At 39.2% G+C, this 15886-nt stretch overlaps 1 protein-coding gene and 1 pseudogene across 1 annotated transcript in view; one reads left to right on the plus strand and one right to left on the minus strand.

Moving 5' to 3' along the window:
- Positions 1-15886, minus strand: part of KCNAB1 (potassium voltage-gated channel subfamily A regulatory beta subunit 1) — a 451035-nt gene that overhangs the window by 406234 nt on the left and 28915 nt on the right. The gene's annotated exons all lie outside the window — the stretch shown is intronic.
- On the plus strand, positions 7480-7606 carry LOC114111280 (small nucleolar RNA SNORA70; annotated as a pseudogene).

Genomic DNA, 15886 nt, shown 5'->3' on the forward strand with positions numbered 1-15886 from the left:
ATCATCCCACCCTCGCCTTCTCCCACAGAGTCCAAAAGTCTGTTCTTTACATCTGTGTGTCTTTTGCTGTCTCGCATATAGGGTCATCGCTACCATCTTTCTAAATTCCATATATATATGTTATTATACTGTATTGGTGTTTTTCTTTCTGACTTACTTCACTCTGTATAATAGGCTCCAGTTTCATCCACCTCATTAGAACTGATTCAATGTATTCTTTTTAATAGCTGGGTAAATTTCCATCATGTATATGTACCATGATAAGCTTTCTTATCCATTTGTCTGCCTTTGGACATCTAGGTTGCTTCCACATCCTGGCTATTGTAAACAGTGCTACAATGAACATTGGGGTACAAGTGTCTCTTTCAATTCTAGTTTCCTCGGTGTATATTCCCAGCAGTGGGATTGCTGGGTCGTATGGCAGTTCTACTTCCAGATCTTTTAAGGAATTTCCACACTGTTCTCCACAGTGGCTGTACTAGTTTGCATTCCCACAAACATTGTAAGAGAGTTTCTTTTTCTCTTCATTCTCTCCAGCATTTATTGTTTGTAGACTTTTTGATAGCAGACATTCTGACCAGCATGAGATGGTACCTCATTGTGGTTTTGATCTGCATTTCTCTGATAATGAGTGATGTTGAGCATGTTTTCATGTGTTTTTTAGCCATCTGTATGTCTTCTTTGGAGAAATGTCTATTTAGTTCTTTGGCCCATTTTTTGATTGGGTTGTTTATTTTTCTGGAATTGAGCTGCATGAGCTGCTTGTATATTTTTGAGGTTAATTCTTTGTCAGTTGCTTCATTTGCTATTATTTTCTCCCATTCAGAAGGCATTGTGCAAAAGCTTTTACTTTTAATTAGGTCCCATTTGTTTGTTTTTGCTTTTATTTCCAGTATTCTGGGAGGTGGATCATAGGGGATCCTGCTGTGGTTTACGTCAGAGAGTGTTTTGCTTATGTTTTCCTCTATGAGTTTTATAGTTTCTGGTCTTACGTTTAGATCTTTAATCCATTTTGAGTTTATTTTTGTGTATGGTGTTAGAAAGTATTCTAGTTTCATTCTTTTACAAGTGGTTAACCAGTTTTCCCAGCACCACTTGTTAAAGAGATTTTCTTTTCTCCATTGTATATTCTTGCCTCCTTTGTCAAAGATAAGGTGTCCATAGGTGTGTGGATTTATCTCTGGGCTTTCTATTTTGTTCCATTGATCTATGTTTCTGTCTTTGTGCCAGTACCATACTGTCTTGATGACTGTGGCTTTGTAGTAGAGCCTGAAGTCAGGCAGGTTGATTCCTCCAGTTCCATTCTTCTTCCCCAAGATTGCTTTGGCTATTTGAGGATTTTTGTATTTCCATACAAATTGTGAAATTATTTGTTCTAGTTCTGTGAAAAATACCATTGGTAGCTTGATAGGGATTGCATTGAATCTATAGATTGCTTTGGGTAGTATATTCATTTTCACTATATTGATTCTTCTGATCCATGAACATGGTATATTTCTCCATCTATTTGGGTCATCTTTGATTTCTTTCATCAGTATTTTATAGTTTTCTATATATAGGTCTTTTGTTTATTTAGGTAGTTTTATTCCTATGTATTTTATTCTTTTTGTTGCAATGGTGAATGGAATTGTTTCCTTAATTTCTCATTCTGTTTTCTCATTGTTAGTGTATAGGAGTGCAAGGGATTTCTGTGTGTTGATTTTATATCCTGCAACTTTACTATATTCATTGATTAGTTCTAGTAATTTTCTGGTGAAGTCTTTAGGGTTTTCTATGTAGAGGATCATGTCATCTGCAAACAGTGGGGGTTTTACTTCTTCTTTTCCAATCTGGATTCCTTTTACTTCTTTTTCTTCTCTAATTGCTGTGGCTAAAACTTCCAAAACTATGTTGAATAGTAGTGGTGAGAGTGGGCATCGTTGGCTTATTCCTGCCTTTAGGGGAAATGCTTTGAATTTTTCACCATTGAGGACAATGTTTGCTGTGCGTTTATTATATATAGCTTTTATTATGTTGAGATATGTTCCTTCTATGCCTGCTTTCTGGAGGGTTTTTCTCATAAATGGATGTTGAATTTTGTCAAAGGCTTTCTCTGCATCTATTGAGATAATCATATGGTTTTTATCTTTCAATTTATTAATGTGGTGTATCACATTGATTGATTTGCAAATATTGAAGATTCCTTGCATCCCTGGGATAAAGCCCATTTGGTCATGATGTATGATCTTTTTAATATGTTGTTGGATTCTATTTGCTAGAATTTTCTTAAGGATTTTTGCATCTATGTTTATCAGTGATATTGGCTTGTAGTAATTTGTCTCTTTCTTAATGATACACAAATTAACAATACAACTTACAATTGATGCTCTTTAATTTGATGATTTTTTGGTCACGTATCTGAGAGTACATGGTTTGTTCAAAAATCTTGGACTTGTAAATATGGAAGAAAGCTTAGAGGGCATCTTGTTCAACCTCTCTTGTTTAATAGACATCAAAACTGAAAACCTAGGAGATCAAGGCCGAAATAATCCAGCTATTTTAATAGAAATGCTGAAACTAAAATACAGTTTTCTTGACTCTAGACTGAATACATCATACCACATTACTTGACATGATAAAAATTGCATAAATAATCCCAATCTGTACTGACGTTTTTTTCTTTTGGTCAAAAAACTATTTGGTTTTTAAAAGCCTGTTGTTTTTTATCAAAGGTATCAGAACTTACACATTTCAATGAGTTTTTCTTCAAAGTAAACACCTTTGAAAATTAGACACTTTTATTCTATTGATATCATAGCACAAAACATCTCTGGGATTTGTTTGATGTCATCTTCAGAGAAAGTTTATCTATTAGAAAAGAAATCAGCCTTCTTACTTAGAACAGTAATACTGTTACTTCCTAGAGGGCATTTCAGAAATTTGCAGAAGATTGTAACAACAGTGATGTTGCCACTACCTTTTAGTGGATATAAGTCAGGGACAACTTTGTGCCTAATTTTTATTGAAAGCTCCCTACTTTTCCATGCCCTACTCCTTTCGTCTCTGTAAAAAGCCTCATATGCCACCAGCTGCAGATATCCCAGCCCAGGCTGATTTCCCAGCTTGTACTTCCACACCCTACAGGGAATATATCCACAGAAGAATCTGTGCATGCCCTCCAGGCAGGGAATTCTAGAATCCTGGGTATGCAGGAAAGATGGTCCAGGAAAGGGGGGCAGCTGGATGGTTGTATCCCTTGGATTCCAAGGACTCTTTGCTCTCTTGGGGTCAGAGTAGGGTCCTGGGCTGCCTAAGGCAGTACTGGTCATTCTTCCCTGCAGGCACAGTCCAGCACAACCAAGCAGGGCCTGTGTCCAGACAACTCCCAAATGTTCTGCCAACTAAATCACTACAAATATAAACTGGTTCATAAAACTCCTAAAAAGTCTTTATAAGATGTTAGTCAAAAATCCCAATCTTGTAGAAGGACTTTATTTGGGAGAAAGAAGCTTATTTGGAATAAAGCTTTGTCATAAAACTTATTGACCAGTTTATTCACTGTACACATTCTGTCTGCTAATTTCAACTATTCAGTTGTCTGTATAATAGTGCAGTTAGCAAGAAGCAAACAAACTATTTGCAAACAGCTAATAGATGAAGATTTGAAAGCCTTTTAACAGATTTAAAACCACATAAGTAGTACTGGGAGAAGGCAATGGTAACCCACTCCAGTACTCTTGCCTGGAAAATCCCATGGATGGAGGAGCCTGGTAGGCTGCAGTCCATGGTGTTGCTAGGAGTCGGACATGACTGAGCGACTTCACTTTCACTTTTTACTTTCATGCACTGGAGAAGGAAATGGCAACCCACTCCAGTGTTCTTGCCTGGAGAATCCCAGGGATGGGGGAGCCTGGTGGGCTGCTGTCTCTGGGGTCGCACAGAGTTGGACACAACTGAAGCGCCTAGCAGCAGCAGCAGCAGCAGCAGCAGCAGCAAGTAGTACTGGGATCTCATTGAATTTCATTAATTAGGGTTGTTTTAAAATATCCCATATTATTGCCTACTTATATACACAAACTTTAAATTTTTTCTAGTGCAATGATAAAAATAACATATCAACATTATTTATTTTGGGGTTACCTACTACTTTGCAAACTTACTGTTACTTCCCCTCTAGTTCTACCACACGATTTCTTTTGAAGTCCTTATATCACATTCCTGTTTTCAAATGTATCATCTGCTTCCCTTGCCTAAGGAAAGCTAAAACCTCCAGGGCCTTTGTCTGTACTGGAACCTGATGTGGCCTCCACAGACCACAGGACCACGTGGCAGGAACTCTTGAGCCACCTCATTTCTATTTCTCCTACATCATAACACTGAGAATGATTTGTTCACTACATGAAAAGGTGTTAAGCCCAGCATGTTATTTGCCATATTACATGTTCTCATGACTCCTGTGATTTATCTTGGCACATTAGCTCTATTTCAAGTAAACCATTTCCCTTTCTCTTATATATGTATCATCACTGAACATCTGCAAATGGGAAGAAATGAAGGAGGCAGACTCCAGCCAGAAGCCAGGCCATCCCCACAATTCAGTTCCCAACATCCCAATATGCTTTCTTTTGCACATGAGCATGACCTAGAAATCCCTCACCGCTTTCCAGGAATCACTCTGTGATCTAGAGAGGAGGAAAGGCCTTGAAGGAATACAGTAAACAGTTTACCAATTTAACAAGATTTGAAATTTCAGTTCAAAAGATTTGAGTTCACTTCAGATCAGTTTAGTCACTCAGTTGTGTCTGACTCTCTGTGACCCCATGAATCGTAGCATGCCAGGCCTCCCTGTCCATCACCAACTCCTGGAGTTTACTCAAACTCATGTCTATCAAGTCGGTGATGCCATCTAGCCATCTCATCTTCTGTCGTCCCCTTCTCCTCCTGCCCCCAATCCCTCCCAGCATCAGGGTCTTTTCCAATGAGTCAACTCTTCGCATCAGGTGGCCAAAATATTGGAGTTTCAGCTTCAGCATCAGTCCTTCCAATGAACACCCAGGGCTGATCTCCTTTAGGATGGACTGGTTGGATCTCCTTGCAGTCCAAGGGACTCTCAGGATTCTTCTGCAACACCACAGTTCAAAAGCATCAATTCTTCAGCACTTAGCTTTCTTCACAGTCCAACTCTCACATTCATACGTGACCACTGGAAAAACCATAGCCTTGACTAGACAGACCTTTCTTGGCAAAGTAATATGTCTGCTTTTGAATATACTATCTAGATTGGTCCTAACGTTCCTTCCAAGGAGTAAGCATCTTCTAATTTCATGGCTGCAATCACCATCTGCAGTGATTTTTGAGCCCCCCCAAAATAAACTCTAACACTGTTTCCACTGTTTCCCATCTATTTTCCATGAAGTAATGGGACCAGATGCCATGATCTTAGTTTCCTGAATGTTGAGCTTCAAGCCAACTTTTTCACTCTCCACTTTCACTTTCATCAAGAGGCTTTTCAGTTCCTCTTCACTTTCTGCCATAAGGGTGGTGTCATCTCCATATCTGAGTTTATTGATATTTCTCTCGGCAATCTTGATTCCAGCTTGTGCTTCTTCCAGCCCAGCGTTTCTCATGATGTATTCTGCATATAAGTTAAATAAGCAGGGTGACAATATACAGCCTTGACGTACTCCTTTTTCTATTTGGAACCAGTCTGTTGTTCCATGTCCAGTTCTAACTGCTGCTTCCTGACATGCATACAGGTTTCTCAAGAAGCAGGTCAGGTGGTCTGGTATTCCCATTTCTTTCAGAATTTTCCACAGTTTATTGTGATCCACACAGTCAAAGGCTTTGGCATAGTCAAGAAAGCAGAAATAGACGTTTTTCTGGAACTCTCTTGCTTTTTCCATGATCCAGCGGATGTTGGCAATTTGATCTCTGGTTCCTCTGCCTTTCTTAAAACCAGCTTGAACATCTGCCGGTTTATGGCTCATGTATTGCTGAAGCCTGGCTTGGAGAATTTTGACATTACTTTACTAGCATGTGAGATGAGTACAAGTGTGCAGTAGTTTGAGCATTCTTTGGCTTTGTCTTTCTTTGGGATTAGAATGAAAACTGACCTTTTCCAGTCCTGTGGCCACTGCTGAGTTTTCCAAATTTGCTGGCATAATGAGTGTAGCACTTTGACAGCATCATCTTTCAGAATCTGAAATAGCTCGACTGGAATTCTATCACCTCCACTAGCTTTGGTCATAGTGATGCTTTCCAAGGCCCACTTGACTTCACATTCCAAGATGTCTGGCTCTAGATTAGTGATCACATTATCATGATTATCTGCGTTGTGAAGATCTTTTTTGTACAGTTCTTCTGTGTATTCTTGCCACCTCTTCTTAATATCTTCTGCTTCTGTTAGGTCCATACCATTTCTGTCCTTTATCGAGCCCATCTTTCCATGAATTGTTCTCTTGGTATCTCTAATTTTCTTGAAGAGATCACTAGTCTTTCTCATTCTATTGTTGTCCTTTATTTCTTTGCATTGATCTCTGAAAAAGGCTTTCTTATGTTTCCTTGCTATTCTTTGAAACTCTGCATTCAGATGCTTATATCTTTCCTTTTCTCCTTTGCTTTTCACTTCTCTTCTTTTCACAGCTATTTGTAAGGCCTCCCCAGACAGCGATTTTGCTTTTTTGCATTTCTTTTCCACGGGGATGGTCTTGATCCCTGTCTCCTGTACAATGTCACGAACCTCAATCCATAGTTCATCAGGCACTCTATCTACCAGATCTAGTCCCTTAAATCTATTTCTCACTTCCACTGTATAATCATAAGGGATTTGATTTAGGTCATACCTGAATGGTCTAGTGGTTTTCCCTACTTTCTTCAATTTAAGTCTGAATTTTGCAATAAGGAGTTCATGATCTGAGCCACAGTCAGCTCCTGGTCTTGTTTTTGCTGACTGTATAGGGCTTCTCCATCTTTGGCTGCAAAGAATATAATCAATCTGATTTCGGTGTTGACCATCTGGTGATGTCCATGTGTAGAGTCTTCTCTTGTGTTGTTGGAAGAGGGTGTTTGCCATGACCAGTGCATTCTCTTGGCAAAACTCTATTAGCCTTTACCCTGCTTCATTCCACATTCCAAGGCCAAATTTGCCTGTTACTCCAGGTGTTTCCTGACTTCCTCCTTTGCATTCCAGTCCCCTATAATGAAAAGGACATCGTGTTGGGGTGTTAGTTCTAAAAGGTCTTGTAGGTCTTCATAGAACCGTTCAACTTCAGCTTCTTCAGCATTACTGGTTGGGGGATAGGCTTGGATTACCGTGATATTGAATGGTTTGACTTAGAAATGAAGAGAGATCATTTTGGTTTTTTTGAGATTGCATCCAAATACTGCATTTTGGAAAGGGTATTCAAAAGTGGGAACTGATCATCTCTGTTTGAAAACTAAAACAAATATAGATCAGAAGTACAAAGGGAAGCAAATCATAAATACAAAAGTAATGTTACTCTGTAGCCAACTAAGCCAACTCTGCTCTTTTCCCCATGGGAGCCCAGGGTGCAACGGCCTCAAGCAGCAGCCTCCTCAGTGGTGTATGTTGCCGGTATAGCTCCCCTGAGTGACCTGAAAGACAAGCTTCTCCAGTGAACGTGCATGTCTGACCTTGTGCTGTCCCAAATCTAGGCTTCAGACATGTATGTGGGATACCTTTGGAAAGCCCTAGGCACAGTGGCCAAGTTCTACTTTGGCCAAGTCGTCATGTCCATCCACACCAAGCTGAAGAAAAAGGAGCATGTGACTGAGACCCTGCTCAAGACCAAGTTCAAGTTTCCTGGCTGCCAGAGGATCCACATCTCCAACAAGTGAGGATTTATTAATTTTAATGCAAAAGAATTTGAGGACATGGTGGCAGAAAAAGGGTTCATCCCAGATGGCTAAAGAATCAAATACATTCCTAATAGTGGCTCCTGGACAAATGGGCCTCACACTCATAAGAAACTTTGTGCTATTCCCTTCTTACTCACACCCGACATTAAGTCATACTTTCCTGTTCAAAAAACAAGTAATGTTAAAGACAAACATTTGAGCATACTCCAGGAGATAGTGAAGGACAGGGAAGCCTGGCATGCTGTAGTTCATGGGGTTGCAGAGAGTCAGACATGACTTAGTGACTGAAAAACAACAAAGATAAATATAAGTGAAAACATGAAACATATTAAACATATTCCAAAACAGTTGCTCAGAAGAAGAAAGCTGGATGCAACATAGAAGATCTCTAGAGAAGTTCTGATGTTTTTAATTGAGTCAACTTCATGCTATATTTTGTTAGTTAGGAGCATGAACTCACGAGAAACACAAAGTCCTTCTGATTGCTGGGATTGCTCCCTCCTCAGTCCCCTCTATTCTGTTCACCTAAGCTCCAGCTCCCCTTTTTCTTGACTCTCCAAGCTGAGACCTTTGGTGCACTGACCACACACAGTATCACTTGTGTGTGTCTACCAGTGACCAGCTAAACCATCAGTCTGTCTGTGATCACAGCTCAGCTTATAGTATAATACTGCAGTCACCCATCTGCTCTCCTCAGGATCTCCTTTCACATCAGAAGGGTTTTAGACCACATCAGGTCAGTTCAGTCGATCAGCCATGTCTGACTCTTTGTGACCCCATGGACTGCAGCACACCAGGCTTCCCTGTCTATCACCAACTCCCAGAGCTTGCTCAAACTCATGTCCATCAAGTCAGTGATGCCATCCAAAAGTATAAACAGCAGCACAACTTTTCAATTCTTCCTACTTAAGCATTTGCAATCTCTTTCTATTTCATATAAGGTATAATTCACTCTCCTTTTTATTGGACTAGCTACAGAAAGAAATGGAATTGTCTTAAAGAATCAGTGGCATAAAAAATAGGAAGTTTTAGTGGGAAAGGTCCTAGGCAAGGAGATCTGCATCCTAGATGCAGCTCCCTTGCTAAATATCTACTATGTGACCCAGATCATGCTAAACAGCATCTTCCTGGACTTGGGTAGAGCAAACAACCTAAGCAACAAAACCCAGCAGTAATGTTTTTCTCCCTTAAAAACATTCTAACTCCTTTATAGATCTTTTGTGTTATATTCACCTTTCTTCTTCTGGGCAAATGAATAACTCACATACTAGGTATCATGCTAGATGCCAGGAAAGTAAGATGGTTATGAACATGGTCCCATCCCATATATACTTTCAAATTTAGTGAGAGAGATGGCCATGTGTGCCAATAATTACACACAGAAGCAAGTGGAGAGGAATACAGGTGGAAAATGATCAATTCTTTTCAAGAGAGTAGCCTCATTTGAGGCAGTGAAACCTTCCCTGCTCATGTACAGAATGATGTGAGGCTCAAATGGGACACTGTATGTGAATGAACTTTGGAAGTTGTAATACTCTCTTCTTCTGGGGCACTCATCTTACATTTCCTGTCTTTCTTATCTGGTCACATCTAAACTGTAGTGTTGGCTAAACTGTCAACAGACAAAGGGGAGGTAGGGCAAGCCATATTTCATATTTCACTACTTTTCCAGATTAATTCATCATATTTAGGTAATAGATTCTGAAAAGCAATCCTCCCCGCAGCCAGTGGGTTAAGAATCAGTTCAATCTGAGAGCGATAAGATGCAAGATGTTGCAGGCTAGATGCTCAGCATTGACTTTTGTACATTAGTATGCATCAAGCAACCCCTCAAGGGGAAGACAGGGAAACAAGTGATGAATCACCTTGTAGATCATAAGGTTGTATGCACACTAAATGAATCTTTGTACTGTGGCATCTATGCAACGTTTGGCCTTGATTTATAATTCAGTACAAAGTTTGTCATTGCTGCAAAAGGGTAATGAAATAACAAGATAAAGTTGAGTTAAAAGTGCTTTCTCATCTACATGTCTACACCCGGCAAAAAGTTATGGCTGGATTTGAACTGACAAGAATAAAGGAAAAAAATCATATATCTCTTTCCCTAATTTTAGGGTTCAGCTGGTGCCAGAAATCTGTTCACTGTGGTGATTTAATCACCAAGTTCAAATAATACTTCTCATTGGCTTGAAAAATAGCTGGACACAGGGAGTAGCATAAAGCAAAATGCTTTTGGTGAGGCACATTCTGACATCTTCTCCATAACAGAGTTTTATTTTCAAATTACTGAATCAACCTCAGTGCCATGTAGTAATTTGGTACTTAATGATCATTATTCTTATACTTTCACCACAGGGTTGACATCATGGCTAACCAGAGTCCCCATGACCTGGTGGCTCAAAATAGGGGGCTATATAAAAAAATTTTGATGACATAGTTCATTTGAAAATCTGAAAGAAATCCATAAAAGCAAACCTTAAGAAGTTTAAGTCTGAGAGTCTTGTCTTGAGTTGCTATTTGAATGCAGGGTTATTCCATTGTATGATGGAAATGTTCTGTATCTTCACTGTCCAACACAGTAGCCATTATCCTCATATGGGTATAAGCACTTAAATTTGGCTAATGCTACTTGAGGAACTGAATTTTTTTTTTTTTGAGGAACTGAATTTTAATTTAATGTTAAATTAACTATAACTGATACAGCCACTGTTAAGTCACTTCAGTCATGTCCAACTCTTCGCAACCCCATGGACTGTAGACCACCAGACCCCTCTGTCTATGGGATTCTCCAGGCAAGAATGCTGCACTGGATAGCCATTCCTTTCTTCCTGACCCAGGGATCAAACCCAGGTCTCCCACACTGCAGGCAGATTCTTTACCATCTGAGCCACAAGGGAAGCCACAGGTGACTGGTGGCTACCATGTTGGATAGCATGTGAATTCTGTTCTTAAACACTATTGAATAACCCACATTTAAACTCAAGTATTAAGAGCAGTCTTCTAAACTACCTATTTTTTCTGCAATGAGTTACTAACTTCAGAGTGCCTAAGTTTTGTGAATCCCATAACTGACTTTGTAGAATGCTTTTCCTTATTTTTCTGATCTTATTTCTTAAAGCAGTGTCAATAGGGATTCTAGTTTCCTTTGATTTAAGTCTGAAGCAGCTAATCACATAAAAGAGATGAAGAGTTGTTTTACTTATTGGGAGCTAGCAGAGTAGGCAGACTCCCTGGCTGTTTCAAGGTCAAGACATGTGTTTTGTTTTGTTGTTGTTTTTTTTTAACCAAAGGATGCCATGATGCTGCCTAGCAAACAGCTTCACGTTGAGTCACCAATCTGAATGATCTGAAGGAATTTCATAGATACCACATATCTACGAGGGATGCTAGCAGCCACCTTACCAAGTAAAAGACTCCATGTCTTGATAACAGCTATGATTCTCTCCAATTTGACTCTGAATTGCTGCAGACTGAGCTGAACATCGGAGAAGGCAATGGCAATCCACTCCAGTACTCTTGCCTGGAAAATCCCATGGGTGGAGGATCCTGGTAGGCTGCAGTCCATGGGGTCGCTAAGAGCCGGACACGACTGAGCAACTTCACTTTCACTTTTCACTTTCATGCACTGGAGAAGGAAATGGGAACCCACTCCAGTATTCTTGCCTGGAGAATCCCAGGGACAGGGGAGCCTGGTGGGCTTCCATCTATGGGGTCGCACAGAGTCGGACACAACTGAAGCGACTTAGCAGCAGCAGCAGCAGCTGAACATACAATGAAAATAAGGCAACAGTCCTCACAAGATGGTCAGGAGAGAGATGACTGAAAGCAGCTGATGGGATGTTTTGAGACCTTGTTAGCCTTATTAGTGTCTAGCATAATAGTTTGCATGTAGCAGGTGGTCAAAATTATTAACTGATTGTTTCATAATTGATAGACCTAAAATTGCAAGAAATGCCAGATTTACATATTACACAAAAATAAACAGATATAGCATTATTGCTACTATATGCTCTTTTTTGCTTTAAAGCATCCAGTATAAATATATCCTAAATACACAATCCTTTCAGTTCGGCTTCAAACAGTGTTTAAAAAATCATGTGATGGTTTCAAGTGATGAAAGCACTTCAGATGGGAGCTTTCCAAAGGCTTCTTTTATGTGCCCAATGATGAAAATCAGGTATCCCAAGCACACTGTTCTGATGTTTGTTCTAAGGTTAGTGAGTTCTTAGAATGCTTTCAAATCTAAATCAAAAATTCATGTGTCACTGTAAGTAAATTGTTAGTAGTGTCTTTATAATACAAGTAGTCAAAGCACAATGACTTTTATAAATAAAAGTAGACATACCTTGCCGATAATTCTTCACTCATTTTTATCTGGTCTCACATATATAGATATTACGTAGGTATTTAATTCAAAGATCAATCATTTTATGAAAAGTGTGAAGCTACAATGTTTTGTTTCTATGGAATAGCCTTCAGAGATTATGCAGAGAAATCCATTTGTGAGAAGAATTAAAACATTTTTCAAAATGTATAGATGGCTAGATTCAAAAAGAACAAAAGTGAAATACTAGTTAGATCTAAAAACAACATGAAATGAAGGGGATAAAACCTCCCTCTAACTGGCACACCCGTGTTAGGAGTTTGGCAGTCAGATAACATTCTTTTTCTTGCTATCAGTAATCTGGGGAGGGTGGGGCAGGGGTGAGGGGTATCCTGTGTGTGTGCGTGAGACTAATGACTCCATATTTCAGTTTGATTATCAATAAGGGAGTTGTTAACAGTACTATGAGACAAGAAAGACAAGCAGGTAGTAAAAGGCCACAGGTTGATTTGGTTTGTTTTTTTACAGGAAGTAGAAGCTTGCAATTGGAGGTAACAGAGGTAGTAACAGTTGATTCCAGAGATTTGATGTGAGTTCCCCAGTGCCAGACTGCGCTCACCAAGCCCTCAATTCCTGTTAAATAAGAGACATGGGCCAACCTTAGAGGGAAGTCTTGAGCTTCTTAAAAGTAATGTATTGAGGTTTGTTCTCAGTTAACAAATAGTAGTGAAGAGATAATTGCCTTAAGAATGCAGTGGTTTAAGGAGCTGCTTTAAAGTCAGACAAGGGAGAAAAGATCTGCTGGTGCAGTGGTGCTCTGTGGTGCTTCTTATCCTGTGAATGAGGATGTAGATGAGTTAAGCGATTCTGTGAAAGCACTTTAGAGACAAGACAGCCATGAGCAGTAGCTGCAGCTGTGGAGCACTCCCTGTCTGCCTCCTTCCTGAGGCAGAGTGCGATGCCTCCTTGGGGGCCTAATTAGATCTGTGAGTGTTTCCCCTTCCAGACACGTGCAAATGAAAACCAGGATGCAGAGAATTAAACTATACTAGAATAGATCCCGCTCATGGCACCTCCCAAATCATTCAATCCTTGCCTTCTTCATTCCTTTCCATGCCCTTCCTTATGTCTTCAAGCCCTCTCACCTAGATTATTAAAATAGATTTCTATCAGTTTCCTGTACACAGTTCTTCCAAAAACACCTTTTAAGGATATCAATTTGATCTTGTTATTTCTTACCTAGTGATGCCTCAATAATTTTTCATGGCCAGCTCCTCCAATGATCTATTTCTTTCCTGCCTCTTACACTCTTCTTTGAGCTCTCTCTCCTTACCCAGAAGGTTTGCTGGGGCAAGGAGGAAGAGGAGAAGAAGCAAGATAGAGAAGAATAGATGCCTGCTCCTGAGTTCCTCTTATGTTATATGTTTTATAATTGTAACATTATTTCATTTTCTCCATAACCCTATGGAATAGGTATCACTGTTTCCATTTTACTGATGAGAAAAGTGAATGGGAAGAAGGGATAAAATAGTGTAGGTCATTTACTTTATAAGAGTCAGTAATCAGTCCACAGCTGTCTCCAGAACTTGCTTTACAACCATCACTTCTGGGTCTTCAAATATACCGTTCCCTCCATATCACGTGTTCCCTCAACCTTCATCTTGAATCAACTATTATACTCTTATTCATCCTACAAAATCCTGTGCATGAAACAACTCTTCAAAGTTATTCTTGACTCCCAAGAGATCATTCATCATTTTTTCACTCTAATCTAATACATTATAACTGTGTTTTAAACAGCAATGTTGCATTTGTCATGCCAGATTCTAATTGTCTGGTTGACATGACTGTCTCCCCTACTAGACTGCTCTCAGAGTTGCTTGAAGCCAGGAATCATGTTTTGCCGTTACTCTGTGCTCAGTGACTGGCATACTGCCCAGTATGGTGCTCAGTCAATCTTTGTTGATTTGAACAACTGTGTTGTGCAAAGAGTAAACTAGTAGATAAAAAGCCTTTAGTTAAATTCTTAACTAGAACCTAACAAACATTCTATGTGAGTATTAGCAGATTATTTAACTTCTTCATGCCTCAGAAAACTTATTTGTAAGATTACTGAAGGAATTTGGGGTGAGATACTAAATTATCTCCAACATCTCCTCAGATTCTAAAATCTGTGCACTTACTCTTTACATACAGTGTGTGTGGAAGGAAAACTACTGTAATCAGACACAAGATGAAACACAGCATTCGTAGAATTGCACTTGCTGAACAGTTGATGGAACTTAACTGTATTTATGAGGCAATTGGTGGGTGGGGTGGCTAACCATCTTATAAATAAACCAATTTATGAGTTTTTAATGTGTTCCTTATTAAAAATGCATTACTTTCCATACTAAATTAAATAGCATTTAAAGCCAATGTTTCTTTTCTTACCTTTATTTAAATGAGATTTCTGCTTGCTTTAGTTATATGATTAAGTAGCACAAGCTACTTGAGATGCAGACTAATAGAGGAAAATATCCCTTTAAAGATAAAAAGAGGATTTTAGAGCAAGAGGAGAACTAAGAAACAGATCCAAAGCTCAAGGAATGGAGACAGCTCAGGGTTAAGAGTGGAGTAGCCTCATCCCCGGTTTCCAGATACTTGACTAAGTGGAACCTTACTGCTATGATCTCTTTGCTATTCCAGCTTAGGATTCTTTGGTTCCCTCTAAATATGATCAGTAGAGAACATGGTCAACACACGCAGTCGATACTGCCTCACTATAATGGACTTCTCTTTTCTCACATCAAGAGTAGTCTGCCTTTCCATCCTCCATAAGGGGTTAAGCATGAAGCTACAGAAGTCAGGTAGCTTCTTCCATCACCCAGATCTGGGAAGTGGTCCAGAGCAGACAGTCACCCAATTAAAACCAAGGTCAATGAAAAAATGGAACTTCTAGGAAAAGAAAGCTACTTTTTCCTTCTTTCCTTCTAGAAGTGAGTGAGAGCTTTGTCATCCATCTTGAAGAGGAGAGAAGAACTTGAGGCTGCCACGGACCATCATATGGAGCTGACGTGGAGCCATAGCGAAAAAGAAAAACACGAATGTGAAGACAGAGAAACTAGATCCTGTCCACAGTGTTTGTATCTTAAATCTACCTTGCCCTGAAGTTTTCCCTATCTCTGGACTTTTTAATTATGTGTGCCAGTTAGTTTTCTTTATTACTTAAGCCAGCTTGAGGTGTGTGTGTGTGTGTGTGTGTGTGTGTGTGTGTGTGTGTGTGTACAGAAAAACTAACAGAGAAACTAACTGATAGAGATGGTCTATGCTGTTCAAGGTTATCTACAGAATGGAAGAATTTTGGTAGAATGTATTTCAATGTCTTAACTACATAAAAGGCTTAAACTTTTTTCCAGGTTAAATTCAGAACAAGAATCTTTATCTGTAAACCTCACTACAGATTAGACTATTGAATCTCAGTATTTGTTTTAGATCCAAGGTAGCTCAAAAAAGAACTTCAAAAGCATATATCTTAAATTCTTAAAACCTAATTTTAATTGTAATTTTCCGTCCTTTTATAATAGTAATGCAAAAATTTGGAAATGAAAAATACAGGAAGGAGGGAAAATCACATACATTCTTATCACCCCAAATTTACAAATCCTAATAGTTGGTTGTTTTTCCTACTAATATTTTTGCTATGATTTTTTTTCCTTGATTGAG

The sequence above is a fragment of the Ovis aries genome, chromosome 1 (genome assembly GCF_016772045.2).
Source record: "Ovis aries strain OAR_USU_Benz2616 breed Rambouillet chromosome 1, ARS-UI_Ramb_v3.0, whole genome shotgun sequence".
Classification (NCBI taxonomy): Eukaryota; Metazoa; Chordata; class Mammalia; order Artiodactyla; family Bovidae; genus Ovis; species Ovis aries.